Here is an 11,775-nt window from a genome sequence, read left to right on the forward strand (position 1 = left end):
GATAAAGTCATTGTTGGTCTCCCATGATGCACGGGGTAGAGAACATGTGAAACCTTCATGTCTGGCTTGTTTCTTTTGACCACAGCAGGGTATGAAATTGAATTGTAATTGAGTAATAGGCCTGTGTGTGCGGGTTGCTGGTGGGATAGGATGCTGCCCTTCCTCTCCATGACCCTGCAGTGCGGGATGGCCGGGGTGTGGGTCTATGTGAGCTGCTAGCAGCTGTGCGTCAGTCTGGACACAAACTGGGCCCATCCAGAAGCCAGGCCTAGATGACAGATGCAGAGGCTAAACCCAATAATGAAATAATACTGGGAGACATCATGTCCGTGGTTTCCATCATTGTTAAAAGATTTTGGTACTGAGTACCCCCACTTAGGTAATTTGTTTCCATGTATAATCCTATTGCTCACTATTAAATTAAACCAACTGGTCATTTCAGTTTGGAGCCTATAAATAAACTGGTTGCTATGTGCATGGGCAGTATGTGGGACATCTCATCTGATTAGAGGGGAAGCACTTAATAATTTGAACAGAAAAAGGTGACCTTCAGTGCCAGGTGACCTCAGTGGTCTACCACACATATGGCCCAGCAATATTACTAATGTCTGTGCCTAATGTATTTTAACAATCCTGATCCAGGACCACTCTCCAAAAATTGTTTTGGACAAATGTTGATGTGTGGTGAGATGGCAAAGTGAAGCTGGTAACGGTGGTCAAGAGCAGTAACATTCTGGACAACGGACGCTCTCATAAGTGTGAGGCTGGTTAGTCAACAGTGTGTGTGTGGGCTCAGGTTTTCGGCCAGCGCCAAAGCGGAGGAGCCCCCAGCCTTCTCATAGTTGCACTGTAACCTAGAATGCAATCTGAGAGTGGAATTAGTCACCACGTCGCCACCAGGCATTTGCCCACTTTAGTAATGTTTCTGTCACCACCTGCGTGCTGTAAATGGCCCTGTCTCTCACTGCAGCTGCCCACCTGATCTGATCAAACTGAGTTACTCACCTCACTTCTGGACCTTTGGTTGATGAAAATCAATCAATCTGTCAATCAATAATTTATATTCAAGAATCTTGCTCTACAGTAACTCCCACGTAGTAGATTTTTTTAAAGCAGAATGTGAAAGATTTTGTTCAGGAGTTTTGAATAGAAATTGACTAACCTGATCATTTCCGGTGCTTCTACATTAAAGTTACATGAATTGTAATTGTAAACTAAAAACAATTGATCATCATCGATCATAAGCAATGACTCCGACTATTTAGCCTCTTACTTACTCTCAAGTAGATACTTAAGTCACCTTAAGAAGAGATGGTTGCTAATTTTGTGTTTGTCTCAATTAGGCTAAAATGGCAGCATAATATTAGCATCGTTAGCATTCAAGACCTCTGCCAGCTGGGAAGTTAACCTGCTAGCTTGTGGTTAGTAATACAATGGTGCTTTTTTGTCAGTTGACATGTCAATACAGATCATTTACCTCTTGCACTATGATTTTACTTTCATTGTTAAGCATTTATAACTTTGCTTTTACATAAATTATACTTGAGCTGGTGTGTAGCTATACATTTGAATCTAACCTCAGGTGTTGTTGAAAGTTTTTAGTAGCTAGTTCACATATCACTATGGGTTGTGTCATGTTTTGCTTACCAGCTTATTACTGAGTCAGAAATTAAACAACATCCCTACACAGCTTCACAATAAAAAAACAAAAGGCACTGTATGAGCAACTAGGCAGGTATGCCAAATTCTGGAAGCATTCACACATTATCCTAAGGTTACCCTTAGCCACATCATGTAATTAGTGTAAATTTGCAGTTTATTGTGTTAACAAGTGAAGCTAGAAACAAAAAAATGCTATAAAGCTTGTTTTTAATTGGCTTAATGGCTAATGGAAAATTTTATTTCGATGTAACTGCTGCTGATAGCGCCTTTGCTGCTATTTTGCTAATAGTTTGATGACTTCTTTTTGTTAAGTAGGAGGTATAGCAGTTGTCAGAAATTCCTGTTATCTCAGGCCCACACTACAACTAGCAGGCTAATAAATGGCTTTTCCCATTTGACCACTTGTTTAACCATATATAGCACTTGATAGCACTGTGCCTGAAATCACTCATTCACACATTTAGTATTCTCTACATAATAAATAGCTACTGTACATGAATAGCACATAAATAGTTAATTCTAGAAAGCAATAAATTAATATTTTTTGACACTTATGTATCATCATTTTGGTGTAGTGTCACATAACTTTTCACATCAAAGGCGAGGGAAGTGCACATGCTGTGAATCCAAATTTTTCATTCCTTTGAGGGAATTTTTTAGGGCACTATTTAATTTATACTTGGACACTCAGTTAAAATGGCAAAAATCAAATGCCACATTTATGTCATTTATGTCAGAGTTACTGTAGTTTCCCACTTGTAAATAGCGTTCACGTCAATGTCCAAGTTGTAATTATGACTAGGAAACCCAGAGCTCCCATATATCAGACTCGGTACTTAAGCATTATTATTTTTATTATTAAGTGCTTGAAAACAAAACACATGGATGGATGCCTCATGTCAACTAAAGTCTGTTATTCAAGGTAATTAAGTCCAAATTTAATGGATATGATTCTGTATTGCCAGTGCACAGTATTTTTAATCCTCACATGACCAATTCAGTTACACTATACATAATGATGTAAGTGTTCAGAAGTCGTAAACATGGGAATCTTTCCCATCTCTACCATCCCCCCTAAATGATGTGATCTTAATCATCAGAATTGTATCACTGCCTGCACACTCAATATGGCAGATCAAAAATTGAACCCAAGACTTTAAAATCTCTTTTAACAGACAGATTAGGTAATTATTTTATTGTTCACCTTTGTTTTCATTTCTGCAACTACAAACATATATTACCAATTTTACCAAAGTGTCATTTTCCCCCTTTTTTTTTTAGCTTAATTTCTTTGTTCTCACCTAATTGTCTTAGAAAACAGATTGCTGTTTGGCCCTCTGTCTGATAGAAGCCCCAGCACTGGCCAAGCAGAGCTCGGTGAGAAGCAGCTTAATAGATTTAGATGAAAGGAGGGAGTCATGGTAGCCTCAACCAGCAGAGAGTGAGGAGAGCATCTGCTCAAAGGCCACCTCCCCACGCCCGGATCACCATCTCCAGAAGAACTCGGGCATGAAGCCTCCATCTCCACAGCTCCATGCTAATTCCAGTGCTCCCGCCACACGCAGGCTAATTAAGGCCATGCATTTATTTATGACTGAGCTCATTAAACAGGGAAAAAGATGGTCGCCGCTCTGAAAACACATTAGTCCCCGAGGAAACTGCCTGTGAAGTCGCTCTCCTCAGGCTGTTTCAGGTCACAGATTCTGAATCTTTGTGACATATGAAGAAACAGCGAGTTGTAATGCCTGAAAAAAAAAAAAAAAACATCAGTTCTGAGGCGATGAAGTGATGGTGCAGGACATTCTTCAGGGTATATTTGAAGCTGCTTGAACTGGTCCCATAATTATATGTATAGGTCATTGACCGGGGGATGAATAGAAATCTCACTTTCAGGTCTTGTGATTTGCACTTTTGTCTTCGGGTATTAATGAAATCTGTTGTTCTTTACATCCGTGAAGTACTTCCTTTAATATATGATGACAACTGCAGCAAAATGAAATGATACTTTGGGCAAAAAAGCAATGATTAATGGACATAACTCAACTTAGATGAACACAAAATGCCCCCACCCTCAAACCACCCCACCACCCCCACTGTCTTTTTTATATTACTGTGGTATTTAAGTTAATTTAGGACTTAGGCAGTGCACAGCTATGAAATCAAAGACAGAGGATATCCCTCAGGTGTATTTTCTTTCCCTAGAGTGCTTGTCTTTCGCACTCACTCACTGTGTGTGTGTGTGTGTGTGTGTGTGTGTGTGTGTGTGTGTGTGAGTGTGTGTGTGTGTGCGCGTAAAGGGCAGAGACAGAGAGATCTTACGCAGATCCTCCTCCCTTCCTTGTAATTGCAAAGATAATGCCAAATCACACAGACCTTTGCTGAGACAACTGGCAACTTGATTTAGTGCTCTTTAATGGCTCCAACTTTGACGACTCTGAGAAATTCCTCGTTCCTGCTCATAGTGTCAAGCAGCTCATCTGGACTGGAACCATAACTGAAAAATAATGTGTTTTATGTTTTCATTTAGAAAAGATTTAGATGCAAGCAGATTTTCCCATCACTTCTTTTTATGGATGCCAGTGATTGATGTGTGACTCCTGTAACAAAAAGCAACACTGTGAATCCTACTGAGTTGGTATCTGGTGGCTGTCTGGTTTACCTAGCTATTCAAAAGCTTATGCTAATGCCAAAATACCAGCTTCAACAGAACCAATCACCTCAGGCCTCTGTGCGTCAGACAGCGGAGAGCACCGCTGCCGTTGCGGTAATTTACAACAATGCCCATGAACTTTTTAAGAAACATTCCCCATTTTGTGGGTGTAAATCCAGTTTACTGGTGGAAGTGAAGTGTTGAAAGGTTCCCCAGTTTGGTGGAGTAGAACAGAAGTATTTGTGCATATGTGGGACATGTGCTCCACCTGAGCAGGTGTTTTCATCAGCTGGACTAGCTACAGTGAACAAACAACACTCATGTAGCTAAAGTATGTTTGTTTTCTTATATAAAGCCAGTAAGACCAGACCAGTGTAACATATTTTATGTTTACTTGGTAACAGCTATTTGCTGTTGGCCCTTTTTGTTGATACAAGAAAAATTTGGTTAGACTATCTATTACAGCTGTAACTAATTTATACTAATTGTTAAATGATTATTTTCTTTATCAATTAATTTACAGATTATTTTCTTGATTAATCAAATAAACGTTTGGTCTCTAAAATGTCAGAAGACTGAAAAATGCTCAATCTGAGAGCCTAAAGTGACATCATCAAATGTCTTGTTTTGACCCAGTGGGTAGCTCCTGATCTGAAAAGTGAAGCCAATGTAGAAGTGTCTTAAACCTGCATACTCTCTAATGGCCAGCAGAGGGCGACTCCACTGGCTCCAAAAAGAAGTCCGATTGTATAGAAGTCTATCAGAAAATGATCCAACTTCTCACTTGATTTATTATCTCGGTAAACAGTTTCCCAGTGAGTTCATGGCCTTAATCGCTATTTCAAGTCTTCTTCAACACAGCATTATATTCGTTTTGTAAATTATGGTCCCATTTAATTTAAATTTGACAATAAAGCAGGGTATGCTTTAGGGTGTGGCTACATTGTGATTGACAATCACTACCATGGCAACAATATTGGTTAGGTAACGTAAACATTGGATAACCGCAGATTCACAGAGTATAGGCGTAGCTGTAGCCGTCGCTCTTTCAGTGTGTTTTCAGTTCATGAAAGTTAATTGTAACATTTTGGATGCCTAAGAAAGTCTTGTTGTTGTACTAAAAGTCCCTCTAAGGAGTCGGATGTTCAGTTTCTCTGGTAAGCACATTTTGTTTTAATGGTTTTAAGCCCATTTTCTGTTAGTGAAAATTAGCATTATCACAGTTAAACATAGACTGTAAATGCACCATGCTAACCAAGCTAGCAGCTAGCGTTAGGGTCAGCTCCACCCTCTCATCCAAGTACGGTCACTTCTCATTCTGGCTCCAACAACCCAAGATGGCGACAGTCAAAATGCCAGACTTGAGGCTTTAAAGTGGGAGTTCATAAACCAATGGGTGAAATCACGGTGACTGATTATTTTTTAGTCTATGGTTTTGACCAGTCAACAAGGAAAGGAAGCTAAAATTCTCACATCTGAAAAGCTGGAACTATCAAATATTTGATATTTTTGCTTGAAATTTTACTTAAACGGTTTAATGTCAATCATTAAAATAGTTGCTGACTGATTTTCTTTCAATCAATTAATCGACTAATCTCTGCAGTTCTATTTTCATCACTGATTAATCTGCTGATTATTTTTCCATCTCTAAAATGTCATAAAATATTGAAAAACGTCCATCACATTCACACACATATCACATTTTCCTATGGTGTAGGTGATGTCATCAAAAGTCTTGTTTTGTCTGATCAACTGTCCAAAACCCCCCAAAATATTCAAGTTTATACTGATGTAAAACTAGCAAATAAAAGTAGCAAAGCCTTACTTTGGAGGAGCTGGAACCAGAGACATTTTGACCTTTTTGCTTCAAAAATGATCGATTATCAAAATAGTTGCTGATTAATTTTCTGTTGACAATCAATTAATTGACTGATTGTTATAGCTCTATATTAAGTGCCAAATCTGTCCGGCATATCTTATATTTAATATTTTTAACTTTCTGGGCCATTTGTTGAATAGTGACACAAGAGAGTTAGAGCACTTCACTTTTAAGTGAAGGTATTGTTTTGCTATTATAATTTAAAGTATGTTTATTTCATTTATTGCTCAAATACCAAATTTACTTGGATTTCGTGGCAATTATGTACCATGCCAGTAGTTAAAAAGGCTGTTATTATGGAAAAATATGCACGTTATGTTTCAGATTGAAACCAATCAACCAGATTGATTGCTAAGTCCAATAGCCAATTAAAGAATTTCCTTGAAATTTGAACCTGTATTTATTACACAGTATTTGTGTAAAAAGGCATATCGGGAGGATCATTGTGGTTTGTTTAGAGGGCTGCAGGCACAGAGGGGCTATAATCAATCCACAGGATACCTGCTCAGCGCTTCATTTTAGGATGGCTGATAAACAACAGCATTTGGTGACCTTTTGGTGTTCTTACGGGGGATTTAACCCCCTGCTCAGAGCTGCACCATGCTGGTGGCTCCAGCAGACAGGAGCATGATGTGCGCTGGAACTCAGATGGGACTTTTTCTGCAGGAATCACAGGACGCCTGCGCAAATACTCTATTACATGTTGAGGTCCTCTGATTCACCGGACAATGCGAGACCCAGAATCTGACAGCGATTGTGCTTTCGTTTCATCATTCAGAGTCACAGACAGTGTGTAGGAGTTTAGTGTGTGTGTGTGTGTGTGTGAGAGAGGGAGACAGACAGACAGAAAAAGAGAGGTGGGGGGTGTAGGGGTAAACTCTCCACTCTCTGTAGGACTCTGTGTAAGATGCTTTCAACAGCAGGCAAACTGGTTCTGCACTTACTGTGAGAGGAAGCTCTGAGTGTTTAGAGTACTCAGCCCACTTAATGCATTATTATTGTTACTACATTCTTGAGGAGAATGGGGGAAAATGGAACAAGGAATGCTTTTCAAGAGGCAAACCAGTAAAAGGGGAGAAGTGTGTGTGCGTATGTGTGTGTGTGTGTGTGTGTGTGTGTGCAGAGGGTAAACATAACATGAATGTTGACTATCTCATTCCTTTTGTATTTATCCTCATTTTTTTCAATAGCGTCCCATAAAAGCTGTGTGGGCCCAGATGTCATGTTTGTAATAATCTCTCGTGAAATAAACATTTATGTCAATGGAGAACAAGTGGCTCCCATTCCTTTTTTGTATTTATTTTCTCTGTGAAAAAGATGATGCAGTTACTTTTTTGTAAACCGATCAAGTATCCTAATCTTATAATAGTTGTTCCTTGTGTCATTATGATTTGCAAGTTCTGGTAAAGAAATACAGAGACGGGACATTTTGTTTCACATACTTTTAGGAAATTTGAAAGAAGGTTTTCTATGTGAAATTGATTTATTCTTTTTTTCAAGAAACAGCGCTGCTTGTAAACACCACAGTAAACGTGGCCTTAAGAAGATAAAGAGTTCTGGGGCAGGAGGTGCTTTGTTTCTCTAGTTGCATTATGAGTGCATTTCCACTGTGAAGGACATCTGAGTGTAAAGTGAGCCTTTTTTTCGTCAGAAGGTAAGCCTTTTAACAGTAAAAAGCAGAGCTTTAACAGTTCTCCTTGCGCCGGAGTTCACAGCATACATAATGGAGAGGATAGAGTTACTGCATACTGCTACTTCAGGCCAAACATGACTGCTAATAATTGCCTTACCAATATTTGCATGTCCCTCTCTGTGTTATTGAACACCCTGCTAAGTAACTGGGCAGCCTGGCCCAGGCACTATTTTAAGTTGTTTGCTGATTCCACGGTGGGCTGAAACAAGACAATTATGAACCACATTTCACACCATTATGGTGATTTAAAGGGCTTCAAGTTTCACTGGAAGCTCGGATTCTGGCCGACTGAATACTATGTTTATGCACCAACACTTAGACCTGCCTGATGTTAGTTTTTCAGGAAAGAGGATATTTCTAAAATAACTAATTTATTGTAATATGCGAATGATTATTAGTATTATTAGTCATCTATTTAACTTACTGAACGAGGCAACAGTGAGGAGAAGGGTTAGTCATTAGCCAAATACTCTCCTGGATCTGATCAATCAGGAGTAAATTCCTTGTATTACTGTGTTTTTACCTGTAAGTAGAGAACAAACTGTAGTGATGAGATGCATCACTTGCCCAAGTTTTGTCAAATTCTGATAAATGGTTTATGAGATACAAATGAACAAAGGAACAGACAAAGCCCCTTGGACCTAATCAGTGTAATTACAGAAATGCTGGAACACCATGGTGAGATGCATAATTTTCATAGGTTTTGGCAAAATCTGATCAAGACTGGCCAAGAAAACAGATGGATGGCTGAGCTAATGAAGCAACAAATAAAGAAGTGAAAGTTGAATGATGGTATGGGGGAAGATGTATTGAAGAAATACAGGGAATGGCTAATACAGGAGGCTACACATTTATTTTAGATCAATTCTAAGGAAACATGAGATAACATGAAATAAAGCTGTAGCATAGTAATAATTTATGTTTTTGGCATGTCATTACAAGAGGAAGATGGCTGCGTTAGCTTTCTGCTTTAGCCATTCTATAGTTGTTGGCAAACAGTTTCCCTGTTTTCTCTGACAATATTTTATTCCAGTTTATTTTTTATGGTTGAAATGACAAGTTGAACTTGAAACTATGTTTGTCACATTGGTTAAAGTTAACTACACGACTCACAAAGACAAACATGTTAACCAAACTCTAGCTGATTAATATTAAAGTGTCTATGTCATTAATATTCAAGTTTCCATCTATAAGTCACATTCAGATCAAAGTCAGACTCTTTTTTCTTTCTATCAGCCTGTTTGGTCAGAATTTTTATTTTTGACCAGACAACAAGGATTTTTTAATACTAAAAGAATATTAATGCTTTTAAATCTTGTCTTCAAAACTTATGTGTTTACACAAAATGACATTTTGTCATTTCTTAAAAAACTGCCACGATACATCTTGTTGTTTGCATCGGCCATCATAACAAATTGTGTGCAACAATATTTTTTTCAAATACAATATTTGGCAGTTGAGTGGATGGTAGAGGTACCTGTGGTGCCAAGCTGTTCCACTTTAAGATTCGCTTCTGGGTGTAAATAGTTTTTTAAATGGACTGAGCTCACGACACAAGGCTGGATGAATATTACTTTTAAATAGAGGTCTTTTAAGTTTAATTCATGAATTCAGAAGCACTGAGGCCTGTGTTACATAACTAAGCAAAGAAGCATTTTAGACAAAAAAAAATATCCTTCACATTATACAACAAATAAATCTAAACTTCTACTATTTCTGAGACAGCAAAGTAGTTTGGCAGAAACTGAGATTTCTAAATAGAATTCCTTGCTCAGCGCAGACGATGGTGCAGAACACAACATGTACTCTGCCATAAAAATCTACCAATCATACTGAGATAAACGATAATCAAAAACATACAGCAGAATGAGGACATAAACTAATTATAAATAAATACAAGGTGACTAATCATAAGTAATCCAGTTGTGGTGCATCAGCAGACTCCCCAGCGAGAGCAGGAAGGAGCTGGAGTTGAAGCAAAGTGATTTCCCTCAGGCAGACATGCCATTTAAGTGTGCTCCATTGTTGTGGGTGAGACCCATTAGCCCTCACTCTGGTTCGCCACATCAAAGTCAATTCTCACATATGGATTATGTGTAAATAGTGGTTTTTAAAAAAAAATAATTTCTGTGAGTCTGGAACTGAGCAATTTGACTTGTTCAATAAATTGATTTGGAAAAGGAAGACGTATGAATGGATGTGTGTGCACGTGCATGTGTACAGCTTATGTATATTTATGTGTATATGCATGTGTGTGTGTGTGTGTGTGTGTGTGTGTGTGTAAACAGCTTAATGGAACCAAGCGGATTTCATAATGGAAAAGGCCAACGTGGTGTAGCACGAAATAGTGTTGTTATGATGTGGATTACTGAGGTCACTTCAAATCAAACCCAAAATCAACTTAAAGGATAATTCATTTTTTTAAAACCTGATACTCAGAGGCTTCTTTGGCCTGAGAGGCGTTTAATAAGCAGGTGAAAGTGGAATGCACGCTCACATGACACCCACATGACAACGGTAGCATGTTTCATAATTCATACTCAAATCATCCTAAAAGACCTTAAATCAAATGCAACAGTTAAGCTAAATGAGGATGATGGTTTTGAAACATTTTGCAGTCATCCAAGTATTAATGCTGACTACATTTTGATGATGTTTACATAGCTGTTCCACAAAATTCCAGTTCTAAGTGCTTCATAGAACCTCCAGCCAAAACTACATTTCCATGTCATGTGATTTATCCTTCGAGATTGTTTTATATTTGTTAGTCTGACCTTATTGCTTTTGCAGCTCTAAGAGCAGGTTGAAAAGTTCACTTTGATACCTCTAATGTTTCTCCACCACATGTAGGAGAAGTGTGGGGTTAGATGACAGAACAATACTTTTTTTTACCTGTCAATCATCATTTTTCAACCAAAAACTCTTCTCAAATGTGAAGACTTTGCTGCTTTTCTTTGTTTCTTATACTAGTAACTAAATATCTCTACGTTTTGGGCTGTTAGTAGCACAACACAAAACATTTTAAGAGGCAACTAGGACTTTGGGAAATTATTATAAACATTTTACTCTATTTTCTGACATTTAAAAGATGAAATGATTGATCAGGACAATAATCAGTAGATGCAGCCCAAATTTTTTTAAGCTTAAAATGTGCATTTATCCTCCAAACTTCTATCTTAAGTCTGCACCATTGTTGTTTTGTTATGTTGGTACCAATGTTTGCTACTGTAAGGTGCATGTTATCATTGATCTGCTTTACACTCATCAGAGATAAACCGTGATCTACTGTATAAAGGATCATATGTGGATGAAAGATTAAATAGTTGATCTTTTGCCCAGCTATATTTAGATTTCATGAGCTGTAGACAGATCCACAGTCATTCAAAACACAGGCTCAGAATGCTCCATCATCGACAAACTCTAGGACAGTGATTTAGCATTGGACTGATGAAGAGAATAGTCATGATGTTTTGGATCAAACTCCAAAAAAACACTGGATCCTGTAATTTGTACCACACTTATCACTCATAATGAAACTCAAAGTGCATCTCAAGTCTAAACTGTGTGATAACTGATCATCTGGGTTATTATTTCACAATTTAGAAAGCTCCCATCAGAGCCACAGAGGACATTATTCAACTGTTTTACAGGCTCTTTATGATGAGTAAACTGACCTTCATGTGTAAAATTGGTGGAATTCTCCTTTAAACATGAGGCATCGCCTTGTTTAGTATTATACTTCCTGACATTGGACTGAATACATTTAGAAAAGATTAGTTTATCCAGCTATGCAAGACTTTTGAAGCATTAAAAGTCCATTTTAGAATATAAAACTCTGGGGCGACCTGATAGCAGAGTGGTTAGTGTGTGTGTACCACATGGGTGCAGATG

Source organism: Thunnus maccoyii, chromosome 7, assembly GCF_910596095.1.
Source record: "Thunnus maccoyii chromosome 7, fThuMac1.1, whole genome shotgun sequence".
Classification (NCBI taxonomy): domain Eukaryota; kingdom Metazoa; phylum Chordata; class Actinopteri; order Scombriformes; family Scombridae; genus Thunnus; species Thunnus maccoyii.